The 17,025-nt window shown below is 47.9% G+C and overlaps 12 non-coding genes across 12 annotated transcripts; all 12 read right to left on the minus strand.

Moving 5' to 3' along the window:
- Nucleotides 1–139: 139 nt before the first annotated feature.
- On the minus strand, nucleotides 140–330 carry LOC142690258 (U2 spliceosomal RNA). Its single transcript, XR_012859051.1, has one exon. It is a non-coding gene; the product is annotated as a U2 spliceosomal RNA (small nuclear RNA).
- Nucleotides 331–1,607: 1,277 nt separating this feature from the next.
- On the minus strand, nucleotides 1,608–1,798 carry LOC142690259 (U2 spliceosomal RNA). Its single transcript, XR_012859052.1, has one exon. It is a non-coding gene; the product is annotated as a U2 spliceosomal RNA (small nuclear RNA).
- A 1,292-nt stretch (nucleotides 1,799–3,090) lies between these two features.
- On the minus strand, nucleotides 3,091–3,281 carry LOC142690260 (U2 spliceosomal RNA). Its single transcript, XR_012859053.1, has one exon. It is a non-coding gene; the product is annotated as a U2 spliceosomal RNA (small nuclear RNA).
- A 1,284-nt stretch (nucleotides 3,282–4,565) lies between these two features.
- On the minus strand, nucleotides 4,566–4,756 carry LOC142690261 (U2 spliceosomal RNA). Its single transcript, XR_012859054.1, has one exon. It is a non-coding gene; the product is annotated as a U2 spliceosomal RNA (small nuclear RNA).
- A 1,272-nt stretch (nucleotides 4,757–6,028) lies between these two features.
- On the minus strand, nucleotides 6,029–6,219 carry LOC142690262 (U2 spliceosomal RNA). The gene has a single exon (XR_012859055.1). It is a non-coding gene; the product is annotated as a U2 spliceosomal RNA (small nuclear RNA).
- A 1,292-nt stretch (nucleotides 6,220–7,511) lies between these two features.
- On the minus strand, nucleotides 7,512–7,702 carry LOC142690264 (U2 spliceosomal RNA). Its single transcript, XR_012859056.1, has one exon. It is a non-coding gene; the product is annotated as a U2 spliceosomal RNA (small nuclear RNA).
- A 1,280-nt stretch (nucleotides 7,703–8,982) lies between these two features.
- Nucleotides 8,983–9,173, minus strand: LOC142690265 (U2 spliceosomal RNA). The gene has a single exon (XR_012859057.1). It is a non-coding gene; the product is annotated as a U2 spliceosomal RNA (small nuclear RNA).
- A 1,292-nt stretch (nucleotides 9,174–10,465) lies between these two features.
- Nucleotides 10,466–10,656, minus strand: LOC142690266 (U2 spliceosomal RNA). Its single transcript, XR_012859058.1, has one exon. It is a non-coding gene; the product is annotated as a U2 spliceosomal RNA (small nuclear RNA).
- A 1,280-nt stretch (nucleotides 10,657–11,936) lies between these two features.
- On the minus strand, nucleotides 11,937–12,127 carry LOC142690267 (U2 spliceosomal RNA). The gene has a single exon (XR_012859059.1). It is a non-coding gene; the product is annotated as a U2 spliceosomal RNA (small nuclear RNA).
- Nucleotides 12,128–13,423: 1,296 nt separating this feature from the next.
- Nucleotides 13,424–13,614, minus strand: LOC142690269 (U2 spliceosomal RNA). Its single transcript, XR_012859061.1, has one exon. It is a non-coding gene; the product is annotated as a U2 spliceosomal RNA (small nuclear RNA).
- Nucleotides 13,615–14,894: 1,280 nt separating this feature from the next.
- Nucleotides 14,895–15,085, minus strand: LOC142690270 (U2 spliceosomal RNA). Its single transcript, XR_012859062.1, has one exon. It is a non-coding gene; the product is annotated as a U2 spliceosomal RNA (small nuclear RNA).
- A 1,288-nt stretch (nucleotides 15,086–16,373) lies between these two features.
- LOC142690271 (U2 spliceosomal RNA) lies at nucleotides 16,374–16,564 on the minus strand. The gene has a single exon (XR_012859063.1). It is a non-coding gene; the product is annotated as a U2 spliceosomal RNA (small nuclear RNA).
- Nucleotides 16,565–17,025: the final 461 nt, after the last annotated feature.

The raw sequence follows: 17,025 nt of genomic DNA on the forward strand, positions 1-17,025 counted from the left end.
AATGAGCTCATTATCACTCATGCATTGTCCAACAGGTGTTGAAATAATGGGATTAAAAGGGGAGATCCCTTCAGAAAGACAGAAACAATAGCAAAGACAAAAAACACTTTTGGAATCTGCTTTTAGTCAACACATAAGGAAAGGGTGCACCGGTCCTGGAAATACTGCAATACCAGGTCAATGCGTGGAGTGGACAGAGCAAGCTCTATTTCCATCTCCCTGTTCTAAAAATCCATTTAATATATGGTCCCCAGATAGGGGACGTATCAGATATTAAACTGATAAGAACAGATACTACACTTGATCTTAGCCAAAAGGCCGAGAAGCGATAACCCGAACGGGCCGCGCGTTGCCCGAGCCTGCCCGATACTGCTGTTCAGCCCTTGCAGCGATTCAGCCTACTTCTAGGCAATTCCATGGGGCCCTGCAGGCTCACACACTCACAGCTACACGGGAGGTGAATAAAGGCCGGAGAGGAAGCCAGACAGGATTTGCTTCTTTTGCTTGCACCACAATGCAGTGCTGAAAGAGGAGGAATCTACATAAAAACGCCTTCCTGGCAACGCCCAAATGCCCTGCTGCCATGCAGATAAACACTGGCAGCGGCAGCAAGTGCATGCCCACAGCCACCCCTTGTTCCTTCACACCTTGTATCAGCTGTAATCCAGTCCAGTCCAGTGCTGCCTGCTGAGCAGCACTGACCAACACTGCCTGGGCCCAGGCTTTTATCTCTGAGGCCCCATTATGATGTCAGAAAGCTGGCTCTGGAATCCTGAGGGCTCCACTATGACACGTGCAAAGTTCCGTCTGAACTTTATATAAGACGGTGAGGCTCAGTCAGTCACTCAGTGTTGCCTGAGAGGGCAACACTGCAACAGCCGGCCGCCAGGCTGTCTTTTTTTTGCACAGCTAGTTGCCTCCAGGAGGCCACAAGAGGGAGACAAGGGACTGCAAAATGGAAAATAGGCATCCACCAACTTTACAGACAACTTCTCCTTGCTCCTACAACCTCCATCCTTGCACAGTTTGTTATTCTTCTAGGTAACATAGTAACAAATCCAAATTGCTGCTCTCTTTGTAGGCAAGCAAGGCTTTGTTGCAACTGCAATTCTTACTTCTTCTTGAAATGTAGGGACGACAGTACATTCCATCACATCCATCTAGTGTACACAGGTAGGTCCATTGTGGCGGGCAGGCGAGCGGGCGGGCTGCTTTATTGGCTGTTTGCTGTTCCCCTACTCCACTCCACTATTTGACTGTTGTGCTGCATCAATCAATCAATCAATCAATCAATCAATCAATCAATCAAGTGGCTGGCTCAGGTGCAGCTCTTTAACTTACCTAAAAGGGAGGGCGGAGAGAAGACAAGGAAGGTGAATGAGGTGTTCCAATGTGAAATGCCGGAAACACAGAAACACAGACGACACACAACAAGAGGTGGCAATCTATTCATTAATTGCATTTAATCAATGAGCTCATTATCACTCATGCATTGTCCAACAGGTGTTGAAATAATGGGATTAAAAGGGGAGATCCCTTCAGAAAGACAGAAACAATAGCAAAGACAAAAAACACTTTTGGAATCTGCTTTTAGTCAACACATAAGGAAAGGGTGCACCGGTCCTGGAAATACTGCAATACCAGGTCAATGCGTGGAGTGGACAGAGCAAGCTCTATTTCCATCTCCCTGTTCTAAAAATCCATTTAATATATGGTCCCCAGATAGGGGACGTATCAGATATTAAACTGATAAGAACAGATACTACACTTGATCTTAGCCAAAAGGCCGAGAAGCGATAACCCGAACGGGCCGCGCGTTGCCCGAGCCTGCCCGATACTGCTGTTCAGCCCTTGCAGCGATTCAGCCTACTTCTAGGCAATTCCATGGGGCCCTGCAGGCTCACACACTCACAGCTACACGGGAGGTGAATAAAGGCCGGAGAGGAAGCCAGACAGGATTTGCTTCTTTTGCTTGCACCACAATGCAGTGCTGAAAGAGGAGGAATCTACATAAAAACGCCTTCCTGGCAACGCCCAAATGCCCTGCTGCCATGCAGATAAACACTGGCAGCGGCAGCAAGTGCATGCCCACAGCCACCCCTTGTTCCTTCACACCTTGTATCAGCTGTAATCCAGTCCAGTCCAGTGCTGCCTGCTGAGCAGCACTGACCAACACTGCCTGGGCCCAGGCTTTTATCTCTGAGGCCCCATTATGATGTCAGAAAGCTGGCTCTGGAATCCTGAGGGCTCCACTATGACACGTGCAAAGTTCCGTCTGAACTTTATATAAGACGGTGAGGCTCAGTCAGTCACTCAGTGTTGCCTGAGAGGGCAACACTGCAACAGCCGGCCGCCAGGCTGTCTTTTTTTTGCACAGCTAGTTGCCTCCAGGAGGCCACAAGAGGGAGACAAGGGACTGCAAAATGGAAAATAGGCATCCACCAACTTTACAGACAACTTCTCCTTGCTCCTACAACCTCCATCCTTGCACAGTTTGTTATTCTTCTAGGTAACATAGTAACAAATCCAAATTGCTGCTCTCTTTGTAGGCAAGCAAGGCTTTGTTGCAACTGCAATTCTTACTTCTTCTTGAAATGTAGGGACGACAGTACATTCCATCACATCCATCTAGTGTACACAGGTAGGTCCATTGTGGCGGGCAGGCGAGCGGGCGGGCTGCTTTATTGGCTGTTTGCTGTTCCCCTACTCCACTCCACTATTTGACTGTTGTGCTGCATCAATCAATCAATCAATCAATCAATCAATCAATCAATCAATCAATCAATCAATCAGTGGCTGGCTCAGGTGCAGCTCTTTAACTTACCTAAAAGGGAGGGCGGAGAGAAGACAAGGAAGGTGAATGAGGTGTTCCAATGTGAAATGCCGGAAACACAGAAACACAGACGACACACAACAAGAGGTGGCAATCTATTCATTAATTGCATTTAATCAATGAGCTCATTATCACTCATGCATTGTCCAACAGGTGTTGAAATAATGGGATTAAAAGGGGAGATCCCTTCAGAAAGACAGAAACAATAGCAAAGACAAAAAACACTTTTGGAATCTGCTTTTAGTCAACACATAAGGAAAGGGTGCACCGGTCCTGGAAATACTGCAATACCAGGTCAATGCGTGGAGTGGACAGAGCAAGCTCTATTTCCATCTCCCTGTTCTAAAAATCCATTTAATATATGGTCCCCAGATAGGGGACGTATCAGATATTAAACTGATAAGAACAGATACTACACTTGATCTTAGCCAAAAGGCCGAGAAGCGATAACCCGAACGGGCCGCGCGTTGCCCGAGCCTGCCCGATACTGCTGTTCAGCCCTTGCAGCGATTCAGCCTACTTCTAGGCAATTCCATGGGGCCCTGCAGGCTCACACACTCACAGCTACACGGGAGGTGAATAAAGGCCGGAGAGGAAGCCAGACAGGATTTGCTTCTTTTGCTTGCACCACAATGCAGTGCTGAAAGAGGAGGAATCTACATAAAAACGCCTTCCTGGCAACGCCCAAATGCCCTGCTGCCATGCAGATAAACACTGGCAGCGGCAGCAAGTGCATGCCCACAGCCACCCCTTGTTCCTTCACACCTTGTATCAGCTGTAATCCAGTCCAGTCCAGTGCTGCCTGCTGAGCAGCACTGACCAACACTGCCTGGGCCCAGGCTTTTATCTCTGAGGCCCCATTATGATGTCAGAAAGCTGGCTCTGGAATCCTGAGGGCTCCACTATGACACGTGCAAAGTTCCGTCTGAACTTTATATAAGACGGTGAGGCTCAGTCAGTCACTCAGTGTTGCCTGAGAGGGCAACACTGCAACAGCCGGCCGCCAGGCTGTCTTTTTTTTGCACAGCTAGTTGCCTCCAGGAGGCCACAAGAGGGAGACAAGGGACTGCAAAATGGAAAATAGGCATCCACCAACTTTACAGACAACTTCTCCTTGCTCCTACAACCTCCATCCTTGCACAGTTTGTTATTCTTCTAGGTAACATAGTAACAAATCCAAATTGCTGCTCTCTTTGTAGGCAAGCAAGGCTTTGTTGCAACTGCAATTCTTACTTCTTCTTGAAATGTAGGGACGACAGTACATTCCATCACATCCATCTAGTGTACACAGGTAGGTCCATTGTGGCGGGCAGGCGAGCGGGCGGGCTGCTTTATTGGCTGTTTGCTGTTCCCCTACTCCACTCCACTATTTGACTGTTGTGCTGCATCAATCAATCAATCAATCAATCAATCAATCAATCAATCAATCAATCAGTGGCTGGCTCAGGTGCAGCTCTTTAACTTACCTAAAAGGGAGGGCGGAGAGAAGACAAGGAAGGTGAATGAGGTGTTCCAATGTGAAATGCCGGAAACACAGAAACACAGACGACACACAACAAGAGGTGGCAATCTATTCATTAATTGCATTTAATCAATGAGCTCATTATCACTCATGCATTGTCCAACAGGTGTTGAAATAATGGGATTAAAAGGGGAGATCCCTTCAGAAAGACAGAAACAATAGCAAAGACAAAAAACACTTTTGGAATCTGCTTTTAGTCAACACATAAGGAAAGGGTGCACCGGTCCTGGAAATACTGCAATACCAGGTCAATGCGTGGAGTGGACAGAGCAAGCTCTATTTCCATCTCCCTGTTCTAAAAATCCATTTAATATATGGTCCCCAGATAGGGGACGTATCAGATATTAAACTGATAAGAACAGATACTACACTTGATCTTAGCCAAAAGGCCGAGAAGCGATAACCCGAACGGGCCGCGCGTTGCCCGAGCCTGCCCGATACTGCTGTTCAGCCCTTGCAGCGATTCAGCCTACTTCTAGGCAATTCCATGGGGCCCTGCAGGCTCACACACTCACAGCTACACGGGAGGTGAATAAAGGCCGGAGAGGAAGCCAGACAGGATTTGCTTCTTTTGCTTGCACCACAATGCAGTGCTGAAAGAGGAGGAATCTACATAAAAACGCCTTCCTGGCAACGCCCAAATGCCCTGCTGCCATGCAGATAAACACTGGCAGCGGCAGCAAGTGCATGCCCACAGCCACCCCTTGTTCCTTCACACCTTGTATCAGCTGTAATCCAGTCCAGTCCAGTGCTGCCTGCTGAGCAGCACTGACCAACACTGCCTGGGCCCAGGCTTTTATCTCTGAGGCCCCATTATGATGTCAGAAAGCTGGCTCTGGAATCCTGAGGGCTCCACTATGACACGTGCAAAGTTCCGTCTGAACTTTATATAAGACGGTGAGGCTCAGTCAGTCACTCAGTGTTGCCTGAGAGGGCAACACTGCAACAGCCGGCCGCCAGGCTGTCTTTTTTTTGCACAGCTAGTTGCCTCCAGGAGGCCACAAGAGGGAGACAAGGGACTGCAAAATGGAAAATAGGCATCCACCAACTTTACAGACAACTTCTCCTTGCTCCTACAACCTCCATCCTTGCACAGTTTGTTATTCTTCTAGGTAACATAGTAACAAATCCAAATTGCTGCTCTCTTTGTAGGCAAGCAAGGCTTTGTTGCAACTGCAATTCTTACTTCTTCTTGAAATGTAGGGACGACAGTACATTCCATCACATCCATCTAGTGTACACAGGTAGGTCCATTGTGGCGGGCAGGCGAGCGGGCGGGCTGCTTTATTGGCTGTTTGCTGTTCCCCTACTCCACTCCACTATTTGACTGTTGTGCTGCATCAATCAATCAATCAATCAATCAATCAATCAATCAGTGGCTGGCTCAGGTGCAGCTCTTTAACTTACCTAAAAGGGAGGGCGGAGAGAAGACAAGGAAGGTGAATGAGGTGTTCCAATGTGAAATGCCGGAAACACAGAAACACAGACGACACACAACAAGAGGTGGCAATCTATTCATTAATTGCATTTAATCAATGAGCTCATTATCACTCATGCATTGTCCAACAGGTGTTGAAATAATGGGATTAAAAGGGGAGATCCCTTCAGAAAGACAGAAACAATAGCAAAGACAAAAAACACTTTTGGAATCTGCTTTTAGTCAACACATAAGGAAAGGGTGCACCGGTCCTGGAAATACTGCAATACCAGGTCAATGCGTGGAGTGGACAGAGCAAGCTCTATTTCCATCTCCCTGTTCTAAAAATCCATTTAATATATGGTCCCCAGATAGGGGACGTATCAGATATTAAACTGATAAGAACAGATACTACACTTGATCTTAGCCAAAAGGCCGAGAAGCGATAACCCGAACGGGCCGCGCGTTGCCCGAGCCTGCCCGATACTGCTGTTCAGCCCTTGCAGCGATTCAGCCTACTTCTAGGCAATTCCATGGGGCCCTGCAGGCTCACACACTCACAGCTACACGGGAGGTGAATAAAGGCCGGAGAGGAAGCCAGACAGGATTTGCTTCTTTTGCTTGCACCACAATGCAGTGCTGAAAGAGGAGGAATCTACATAAAAACGCCTTCCTGGCAACGCCCAAATGCCCTGCTGCCATGCAGATAAACACTGGCAGCGGCAGCAAGTGCATGCCCACAGCCACCCCTTGTTCCTTCACACCTTGTATCAGCTGTAATCCAGTCCAGTCCAGTGCTGCCTGCTGAGCAGCACTGACCAACACTGCCTGGGCCCAGGCTTTTATCTCTGAGGCCCCATTATGATGTCAGAAAGCTGGCTCTGGAATCCTGAGGGCTCCACTATGACACGTGCAAAGTTCCGTCTGAACTTTATATAAGACGGTGAGGCTCAGTCAGTCACTCAGTGTTGCCTGAGAGGGCAACACTGCAACAGCCGGCCGCCAGGCTGTCTTTTTTTTGCACAGCTAGTTGCCTCCAGGAGGCCACAAGAGGGAGACAAGGGACTGCAAAATGGAAAATAGGCATCCACCAACTTTACAGACAACTTCTCCTTGCTCCTACAACCTCCATCCTTGCACAGTTTGTTATTCTTCTAGGTAACATAGTAACAAATCCAAATTGCTGCTCTCTTTGTAGGCAAGCAAGGCTTTGTTGCAACTGCAATTCTTACTTCTTCTTGAAATGTAGGGACGACAGTACATTCCATCACATCCATCTAGTGTACACAGGTAGGTCCATTGTGGCGGGCAGGCGAGCGGGCGGGCTGCTTTATTGGCTGTTTGCTGTTCCCCTACTCCACTCCACTATTTGACTGTTGTGCTGCATCAATCAATCAATCAATCAATCAATCAATCAATCAATCAATCAATCAATCAATCAGTGGCTGGCTCAGGTGCAGCTCTTTAACTTACCTAAAAGGGAGGGCGGAGAGAAGACAAGGAAGGTGAATGAGGTGTTCCAATGTGAAATGCCGGAAACACAGAAACACAGACGACACACAACAAGAGGTGGCAATCTATTCATTAATTGCATTTAATCAATGAGCTCATTATCACTCATGCATTGTCCAACAGGTGTTGAAATAATGGGATTAAAAGGGGAGATCCCTTCAGAAAGACAGAAACAATAGCAAAGACAAAAAACACTTTTGGAATCTGCTTTTAGTCAACACATAAGGAAAGGGTGCACCGGTCCTGGAAATACTGCAATACCAGGTCAATGCGTGGAGTGGACAGAGCAAGCTCTATTTCCATCTCCCTGTTCTAAAAATCCATTTAATATATGGTCCCCAGATAGGGGACGTATCAGATATTAAACTGATAAGAACAGATACTACACTTGATCTTAGCCAAAAGGCCGAGAAGCGATAACCCGAACGGGCCGCGCGTTGCCCGAGCCTGCCCGATACTGCTGTTCAGCCCTTGCAGCGATTCAGCCTACTTCTAGGCAATTCCATGGGGCCCTGCAGGCTCACACACTCACAGCTACACGGGAGGTGAATAAAGGCCGGAGAGGAAGCCAGACAGGATTTGCTTCTTTTGCTTGCACCACAATGCAGTGCTGAAAGAGGAGGAATCTACATAAAAACGCCTTCCTGGCAACGCCCAAATGCCCTGCTGCCATGCAGATAAACACTGGCAGCGGCAGCAAGTGCATGCCCACAGCCACCCCTTGTTCCTTCACACCTTGTATCAGCTGTAATCCAGTCCAGTCCAGTGCTGCCTGCTGAGCAGCACTGACCAACACTGCCTGGGCCCAGGCTTTTATCTCTGAGGCCCCATTATGATGTCAGAAAGCTGGCTCTGGAATCCTGAGGGCTCCACTATGACACGTGCAAAGTTCCGTCTGAACTTTATATAAGACGGTGAGGCTCAGTCAGTCACTCAGTGTTGCCTGAGAGGGCAACACTGCAACAGCCGGCCGCCAGGCTGTCTTTTTTTTGCACAGCTAGTTGCCTCCAGGAGGCCACAAGAGGGAGACAAGGGACTGCAAAATGGAAAATAGGCATCCACCAACTTTACAGACAACTTCTCCTTGCTCCTACAACCTCCATCCTTGCACAGTTTGTTATTCTTCTAGGTAACATAGTAACAAATCCAAATTGCTGCTCTCTTTGTAGGCAAGCAAGGTTTTGTTGCAACTGCAATTCTTACTTCTTCTTGAAATGTAGGGACGACAGTACATTCCATCACATCCATCTAGTGTACACAGGTAGGTCCATTGTGGCGGGCAGGCGAGCGGGCGGGCTGCTTTATTGGCTGTTTGCTGTTCCCCTACTCCACTCCACTATTTGACTGTTGTGCTGCATCAATCAATCAATCAATCAATCAATCAATCAATCAATCAATCAGTGGCTGGCTCAGGTGCAGCTCTTTAACTTACCTAAAAGGGAGGGCGGAGAGAAGACAAGGAAGGTGAATGAGGTGTTCCAATGTGAAATGCCGGAAACACAGAAACACAGACGACACACAACAAGAGGTGGCAATCTATTCATTAATTGCATTTAATCAATGAGCTCATTATCACTCATGCATTGTCCAACAGGTGTTGAAATAATGGGATTAAAAGGGGAGATCCCTTCAGAAAGACAGAAACAATAGCAAAGACAAAAAACACTTTTGGAATCTGCTTTTAGTCAACACATAAGGAAAGGGTGCACCGGTCCTGGAAATACTGCAATACCAGGTCAATGCGTGGAGTGGACAGAGCAAGCTCTATTTCCATCTCCCTGTTCTAAAAATCCATTTAATATATGGTCCCCAGATAGGGGACGTATCAGATATTAAACTGATAAGAACAGATACTACACTTGATCTTAGCCAAAAGGCCGAGAAGCGATAACCCGAACGGGCCGCGCGTTGCCCGAGCCTGCCCGATACTGCTGTTCAGCCCTTGCAGCGATTCAGCCTACTTCTAGGCAATTCCATGGGGCCCTGCAGGCTCACACACTCACAGCTACACGGGAGGTGAATAAAGGCCGGAGAGGAAGCCAGACAGGATTTGCTTCTTTTGCTTGCACCACAATGCAGTGCTGAAAGAGGAGGAATCTACATAAAAACGCCTTCCTGGCAACGCCCAAATGCCCTGCTGCCATGCAGATAAACACTGGCAGCGGCAGCAAGTGCATGCCCACAGCCACCCCTTGTTCCTTCACACCTTGTATCAGCTGTAATCCAGTCCAGTCCAGTGCTGCCTGCTGAGCAGCACTGACCAACACTGCCTGGGCCCAGGCTTTTATCTCTGAGGCCCCATTATGATGTCAGAAAGCTGGCTCTGGAATCCTGAGGGCTCCACTATGACACGTGCAAAGTTCCGTCTGAACTTTATATAAGACGGTGAGGCTCAGTCAGTCACTCAGTGTTGCCTGAGAGGGCAACACTGCAACAGCCGGCCGCCAGGCTGTCTTTTTTTTGCACAGCTAGTTGCCTCCAGGAGGCCACAAGAGGGAGACAAGGGACTGCAAAATGGAAAATAGGCATCCACCAACTTTACAGACAACTTCTCCTTGCTCCTACAACCTCCATCCTTGCACAGTTTGTTATTCTTCTAGGTAACATAGTAACAAATCCAAATTGCTGCTCTCTTTGTAGGCAAGCAAGGCTTTGTTGCAACTGCAATTCTTACTTCTTCTTGAAATGTAGGGACGACAGTACATTCCATCACATCCATCTAGTGTACACAGGTAGGTCCATTGTGGCGGGCAGGCGAGCGGGCGGGCTGCTTTATTGGCTGTTTGCTGTTCCCCTACTCCACTCCACTATTTGACTGTTGTGCTGCATCAATCAATCAATCAATCAATCAATCAATCAATCAATCAATCAATCAATCAATCAGTGGCTGGCTCAGGTGCAGCTCTTTAACTTACCTAAAAGGGAGGGCGGAGAGAAGACAAGGAAGGTGAATGAGGTGTTCCAATGTGAAATGCCGTAAACACAGAAACACAGACGACACACAACAAGAGGTGGCAATCTATTCATTAATTGCATTTAATCAATGAGCTCATTATCACTCATGCATTGTCCAACAGGTGTTGAAATAATGGGATTAAAAGGGGAGATCCCTTCAGAAAGACAGAAACAATAGCAAAGACAAAAAACACTTTTGGAATCTGCTTTTAGTCAACACATAAGGAAAGGGTGCACCGGTCCTGGAAATACTGCAATACCAGGTCAATGCGTGGAGTGGACAGAGCAAGCTCTATTTCCATCTCCCTGTTCTAAAAATCCATTTAATATATGGTCCCCAGATAGGGGACGTATCAGATATTAAACTGATAAGAACAGATACTACACTTGATCTTAGCCAAAAGGCCGAGAAGCGATAACCCGAACGGGCCGCGCGTTGCCCGAGCCTGCCCGATACTGCTGTTCAGCCCTTGCAGCGATTCAACCTACTTCTAGGCAATTCCATGGGGCCCTGCAGGCTCACACACTCACAGCTACACGGGAGGTGAATAAAGGCCGGAGAGGAAGCCAGACAGGATTTGCTTCTTTTGCTTGCACCACAATGCAGTGCTGAAAGAGGAGGAATCTACATAAAAACGCCTTCCTGGCAACGCCCAAATGCCCTGCTGCCATGCAGATAAACACTGGCAGCGGCAGCAAGTGCATGCCCACAGCCACCCCTTGTTCCTTCACACCTTGTATCAGCTGTAATCCAGTCCAGTCCAGTGCTGCCTGCTGAGCAGCACTGACCAACACTGCCTGGGCCCAGGCTTTTATCTCTGAGGCCCCATTATGATGTCAGAAAGCTGGCTCTGGAATCCTGAGGGCTCCACTATGACACGTGCAAAGTTCCGTCTGAACTTTATATAAGACGGTGAGGCTCAGTCAGTCACTCAGTGTTGCCTGAGAGGGCAACACTGCAACAGCCGGCCGCCAGGCTGTCTTTTTTTTGCACAGCTAGTTGCCTCCAGGAGGCCACAAGAGGGAGACAAGGGACTGCAAAATGGAAAATAGGCATCCACCAACTTTACAGACAACTTCTCCTTGCTCCTACAACCTCCATCCTTGCACAGTTTGTTATTCTTCTAGGTAACATAGTAACAAATCCAAATTGCTGCTCTCTTTGTAGGCAAGCAAGGCTTTGTTGCAACTGCAATTCTTACTTCTTCTTGAAATGTAGGGACGACAGTACATTCCATCACATCCATCTAGTGTACACAGGTAGGTCCATTGTGGCGGGCAGGCGAGCGGGCGGGCTGCTTTATTGGCTGTTTGCTGTTCCCCTACTCCACTCCACTATTTGACTGTTGTGCTGCATCAATCAATCAATCAATCAATCAATCAATCAATCAATCAATCAGTGGCTGGCTCAGGTGCAGCTCTTTAACTTACCTAAAAGGGAGGGCGGAGAGAAGACAAGGAAGGTGAATGAGGTGTTCCAATGTGAAATGCCGGAAACACAGAAACACAGACGACACACAACAAGAGGTGGCAATCTATTCATTAATTGCATTTAATCAATGAGCTCATTATCACTCATGCATTGTCCAACAGGTGTTGAAATAATGGGATTAAAAGGGGAGATCCCTTCAGAAAGACAGAAACAATAGCAAAGACAAAAAACACTTTTGGAATCTGCTTTTAGTCAACACATAAGGAAAGGGTGCACCGGTCCTGGAAATACTGCAATACCAGGTCAATGCGTGGAGTGGACAGAGCAAGCTCTATTTCCATCTCCCTGTTCTAAAAATCCATTTAATATATGGTCCCCAGATAGGGGACGTATCAGATATTAAACTGATAAGAACAGATACTACACTTGATCTTAGCCAAAAGGCCGAGAAGCGATAACCCGAACGGGCCGCGCGTTGCCCGAGCCTGCCCGATACTGCTGTTCAGCCCTTGCAGCGATTCAGCCTACTTCTAGGCAATTCCATGGGGCCCTGCAGGCTCACACACTCACAGCTACACGGGAGGTGAATAAAGGCCGGAGAGGAAGCCAGACAGGATTTGCTTCTTTTGCTTGCACCACAATGCAGTGCTGAAAGAGGAGGAATCTACATAAAAACGCCTTCCTGGCAACGCCCAAATGCCCTGCTGCCATGCAGATAAACACTGGCAGCGGCAGCAAGTGCATGCCCACAGCCACCCCTTGTTCCTTCACACCTTGTATCAGCTGTAATCCAGTCCAGTCCAGTGCTGCCTGCTGAGCAGCACTGACCAACACTGCCTGGGCCCAGGCTTTTATCTCTGAGGCCCCATTATGATGTCAGAAAGCTGGCTCTGGAATCCTGAGGGCTCCACTATGACACGTGCAAAGTTCCGTCTGAACTTTATATAAGACGGTGAGGCTCAGTCAGTCACTCAGTGTTGCCTGAGAGGGCAACACTGCAACAGCCGGCCGCCAGGCTGTCTTTTTTTTGCACAGCTAGTTGCCTCCAGGAGGCCACAAGAGGGAGACAAGGGACTGCAAAATGGAAAATAGGCATCCACCAACTTTACAGACAACTTCTCCTTGCTCCTACAACCTCCATCCTTGCACAGTTTGTTATTCTTCCAGGTAACATAGTAACAAATCCAAATTGCTGCTCTCTTTGTAGGCAAGCAAGGCTTTGTTGCAACTGCAATTCTTACTTCTTCTTGAAATGTAGGGACGACAGTACATTCCATCACATCCATCTAGTGTACACAGGTAGGTCCATTGTGGCGGGCAGGCGAGCGGGCGGGCTGCTTTATTGGCTGTTTGCTGTTCCCCTACTCCACTCCACTATTTGACTGTTGTGCTGCATCAATCAATCAATCAATCAATCAATCAATCAATCAATCAATCAATCAATCAATCAATCAGTGGCTGGCTCAGGTGCAGCTCTTTAACTTACCTAAAAGGGAGGGCGGAGAGAAGACAAGGAAGGTGAATGAGGTGTTCCAATGTGAAATGCCGGAAACACAGAAACACAGACGACACACAACAAGAGGTGGCAATCTATTCATTAATTGCATTTAATCAATGAGCTCATTATCACTCATGCATTGTCCAACAGGTGTTGAAATAATGGGATTAAAAGGGGAGATCCCTTCAGAAAGACAGAAACAATAGCAAAGACAAAAAACACTTTTGGAATCTGCTTTTAGTCAACACATAAGGAAAGGGTGCACCGGTCCTGGAAATACTGCAATACCAGGTCAATGCGTGGAGTGGACAGAGCAAGCTCTATTTCCATCTCCCTGTTCTAAAAATCCATTTAATATATGGTCCCCAGATAGGGGACGTATCAGATATTAAACTGATAAGAACAGATACTACACTTGATCTTAGCCAAAAGGCCGAGAAGCGATAACCCGAACGGGCCGCGCGTTGCCCGAGCCTGCCCGATACTGCTGTTCAGCCCTTGCAGCGATTCAGCCTACTTCTAGGCAATTCCATGGGGCCCTGCAGGCTCACACACTCACAGCTACACGGGAGGTGAATAAAGGCCGGAGAGGAAGCCAGACAGGATTTGCTTCTTTTGCTTGCACCACAATGCAGTGCTGAAAGAGGAGGAATCTACATAAAAACGCCTTCCTGGCAACGCCCAAATGCCCTGCTGCCATGCAGATAAACACTGGCAGCGGCAGCAAGTGCATGCCCACAGCCACCCCTTGTTCCTTCACACCTTGTATCAGCTGTAATCCAGTCCAGTCCAGTGCTGCCTGCTGAGCAGCACTGACCAACACTGCCTGGGCCCAGGCTTTTATCTCTGAGGCCCCATTATGATGTCAGAAAGCTGGCTCTGGAATCCTGAGGGCTCCACTATGACACGTGCAAAGTTCCGTCTGAACTTTATATAAGACGGTGAGGCTCAGTCAGTCACTCAGTGTTGCCTGAGAGGGCAACACTGCAACAGCCGGCCGCCAGGCTGTCTTTTTTTTGCACAGCTAGTTGCCTCCAGGAGGCCACAAGAGGGAGACAAGGGACTGCAAAATGGAAAATAGGCATCCACCAACTTTACAGACAACTTCTCCTTGCTCCTACAACCTCCATCCTTGCACAGTTTGTTATTCTTCTAGGTAACATAGTAACAAATCCAAATTGCTGCTCTCTTTGTAGGCAAGCAAGGCTTTGTTGCAACTGCAATTCTTACTTCTTCTTGAAATGTAGGGACGACAGTACATTCCATCACATCCATCTAGTGTACACAGGTAGGTCCATTGTGGCGGGCAGGCGAGCGGGCGGGCTGCTTTATTGGCTGTTTGCTGTTCCCCTACTCCACTCCACTATTTGACTGTTGTGCTGCATCAATCAATCAATCAATCAATCAATCAATCAATCAATCAATCAGTGGCTGGCTCAGGTGCAGCTCTTTAACTTACCTAAAAGGGAGGGCGGAGAGAAGACAAGGAAGGTGAATGAGGTGTTCCAATGTGAAATGCCGGAAACACAGAAACACAGACGACACACAACAAGAGGTGGCAATCTATTCATTAATTGCATTTAATCAATGAGCTCATTATCACTCATGCATTGTCCAACAGGTGTTGAAATAATGGGATTAAAAGGGGAGATCCCTTCAGAAAGACAGAAACAATAGCAAAGACAAAAAACACTTTTGGAATCTGCTTTTAGTCAACACATAAGGAAAGGGTGCACCGGTCCTGGAAATACTGCAATACCAGGTCAATGCGTGGAGTGGACAGAGCAAGCTCTATTTCCATCTCCCTGTTCTAAAAATCCATTTAATATATGGTCCCCAGATAGGGGACGTATCAGATATTAAACTGATAAGAACAGATACTACACTTGATCTTAGCCAAAAGGCCGAGAAGCGATAACCCGAACGGGCCGCGCGTTGCCCGAGCCTGCCCGATACTGCTGTTCAGCCCTTGCAGCGATTCAACCTACTTCTAGGCAATTCCATGGGGCCCTGCAGGCTCACACACTCACAGCTACACGGGAGGTGAATAAAGGCCGGAGAGGAAGCCAGACAGGATTTGCTTCTTTTGCTTGCACCACAATGCAGTGCTGAAAGAGGAGGAATCTACATAAAAACGCCTTCCTGGCAACGCCCAAATGCCCTGCTGCCATGCAGATAAACACTGGCAGCGGCAGCAAGTGCATGCCCACAGCCACCCCTTGTTCCTTCACACCTTGTATCAGCTGTAATCCAGTCCAGTCCAGTGCTGCCTGCTGAGCAGCACTGACCAACACTGCCTGGGCCCAGGCTTTTATCTCTGAGGCCCCATTATGATGTCAGAAAGCTGGCTCTGGAATCCTGAGGGCTCCACTATGACACGTGCAAAGTTCCGTCTGAACTTTATATAAGACGGTGAGGCTCAGTCAGTCACTCAGTGTTGCCTGAGAGGGCAACACTGCAACAGCCGGCCGCCAGGCTGTCTTTTTTTTGCACAGCTAGTTGCCTCCAGGAGGCCACAAGAGGGAGACAAGGGACTGCAAAATGGAAAATAGGCATCCACCAACTTTACAGACAACTTCTCCTTGCTCCTACAACCTCCATCCTTGCACAGTTTGTTATTCTTCTAGGTAACATAGTAACAAATCCAAATTGCTGCTCTCTTTGTAGGCAAGCAAGGCTTTGTTGCAACTGCAATTCTTACTTCTTCTTGAAATGTAGGGACGACAGTACATTCCATCACATCCATCTAGTGTACACAGGTAGGTCCATTGTGGCGGGCAGGCGAGCGGGCGGGCTGCTTTATTGGCTGTTTGCTGTTCCCCTACTCCACTCCACTATTTGACTGTTGTGCTGCATCAATCAATCAATCAATCAATCAATCAATCAATCAATCAATCAATCAATCAGTGGCTGGCTCAGGTGCAGCTCTTTAACTTACCTAAAAGGGAGGGCGGAGAGAAGACAAGGAAGGTGAATGAGGTGTTCCAATGTGAAATGCCGGAAACACAGAAACACAGACGACACACAACAAGAGGTGGCAATCTATTCATTAATTGCATTTAATCAATGAGCTCATTATCACTCATGCATTGTCCAACAGGTGTTGAAATAATGGGATTAAAAGGGGAGATCCCTTCAGAAAGACAGAAACAATAGCAAAGACAAAAAACACTTTTGGAATCTGCTTTTAGTCAACACATAAGGAAAGGGTGCACCGGTCCTGGAAATACTGCAATACCAGGTCAATGCGTGGAGTGGACAGAGCAAGCTCTATTTCCATCTCCCTGTTCTAAAAATCCATTTAATATATGGTCCCCAGATAGGGGACGTATCAGATATTAAACTGATAAGAACAGATACTACACTTGATCTTAGCCAAAAGGCCGAGAAGCGATAACCCGAACGGGCCGCGCGTTGCCCGAGCCTGCCCGATACTGCTGTTCAGCCCTTGCAGCGATTCAGCCTACTTCTAGGCAATTCCATGGGGCCCTGCAGGCTCACACACTCACAGCTACACGGGAGGTGAATAAAGGCCGGAGAGGAAGCCAGACAGGATTTGCTTCTTTTGCTTGCACCACAATGCAGTGCTGAAAGAGGAGGAATCTACATAAAAACGCCTTCCTGGCAACGCCCAAATGCCCTGCTGCCATGCAGATAAACACTGGCAGCGGCAGCAAGTGCATGCCCACAGCCACCCCTTGTTCCTTCACACCTTGTATCAGCTGTAATCCAGTCCAGTCCAGTGCTGCCTGCTGAGCAGCACTGACCAACACTGCCTGGGCCCAGGCTTTTATCTCTGAGGCCCCATTATGATGTCAGAAAGCTGGCTCTGGAATCCTGAGGGCTCCACTATGAC

The sequence above is a fragment of the Rhinoderma darwinii genome (assembly GCF_050947455.1).
Source record: "Rhinoderma darwinii isolate aRhiDar2 chromosome 5 unlocalized genomic scaffold, aRhiDar2.hap1 SUPER_5_unloc_33, whole genome shotgun sequence".
Classification (NCBI taxonomy): domain Eukaryota; kingdom Metazoa; phylum Chordata; class Amphibia; order Anura; family Rhinodermatidae; genus Rhinoderma; species Rhinoderma darwinii.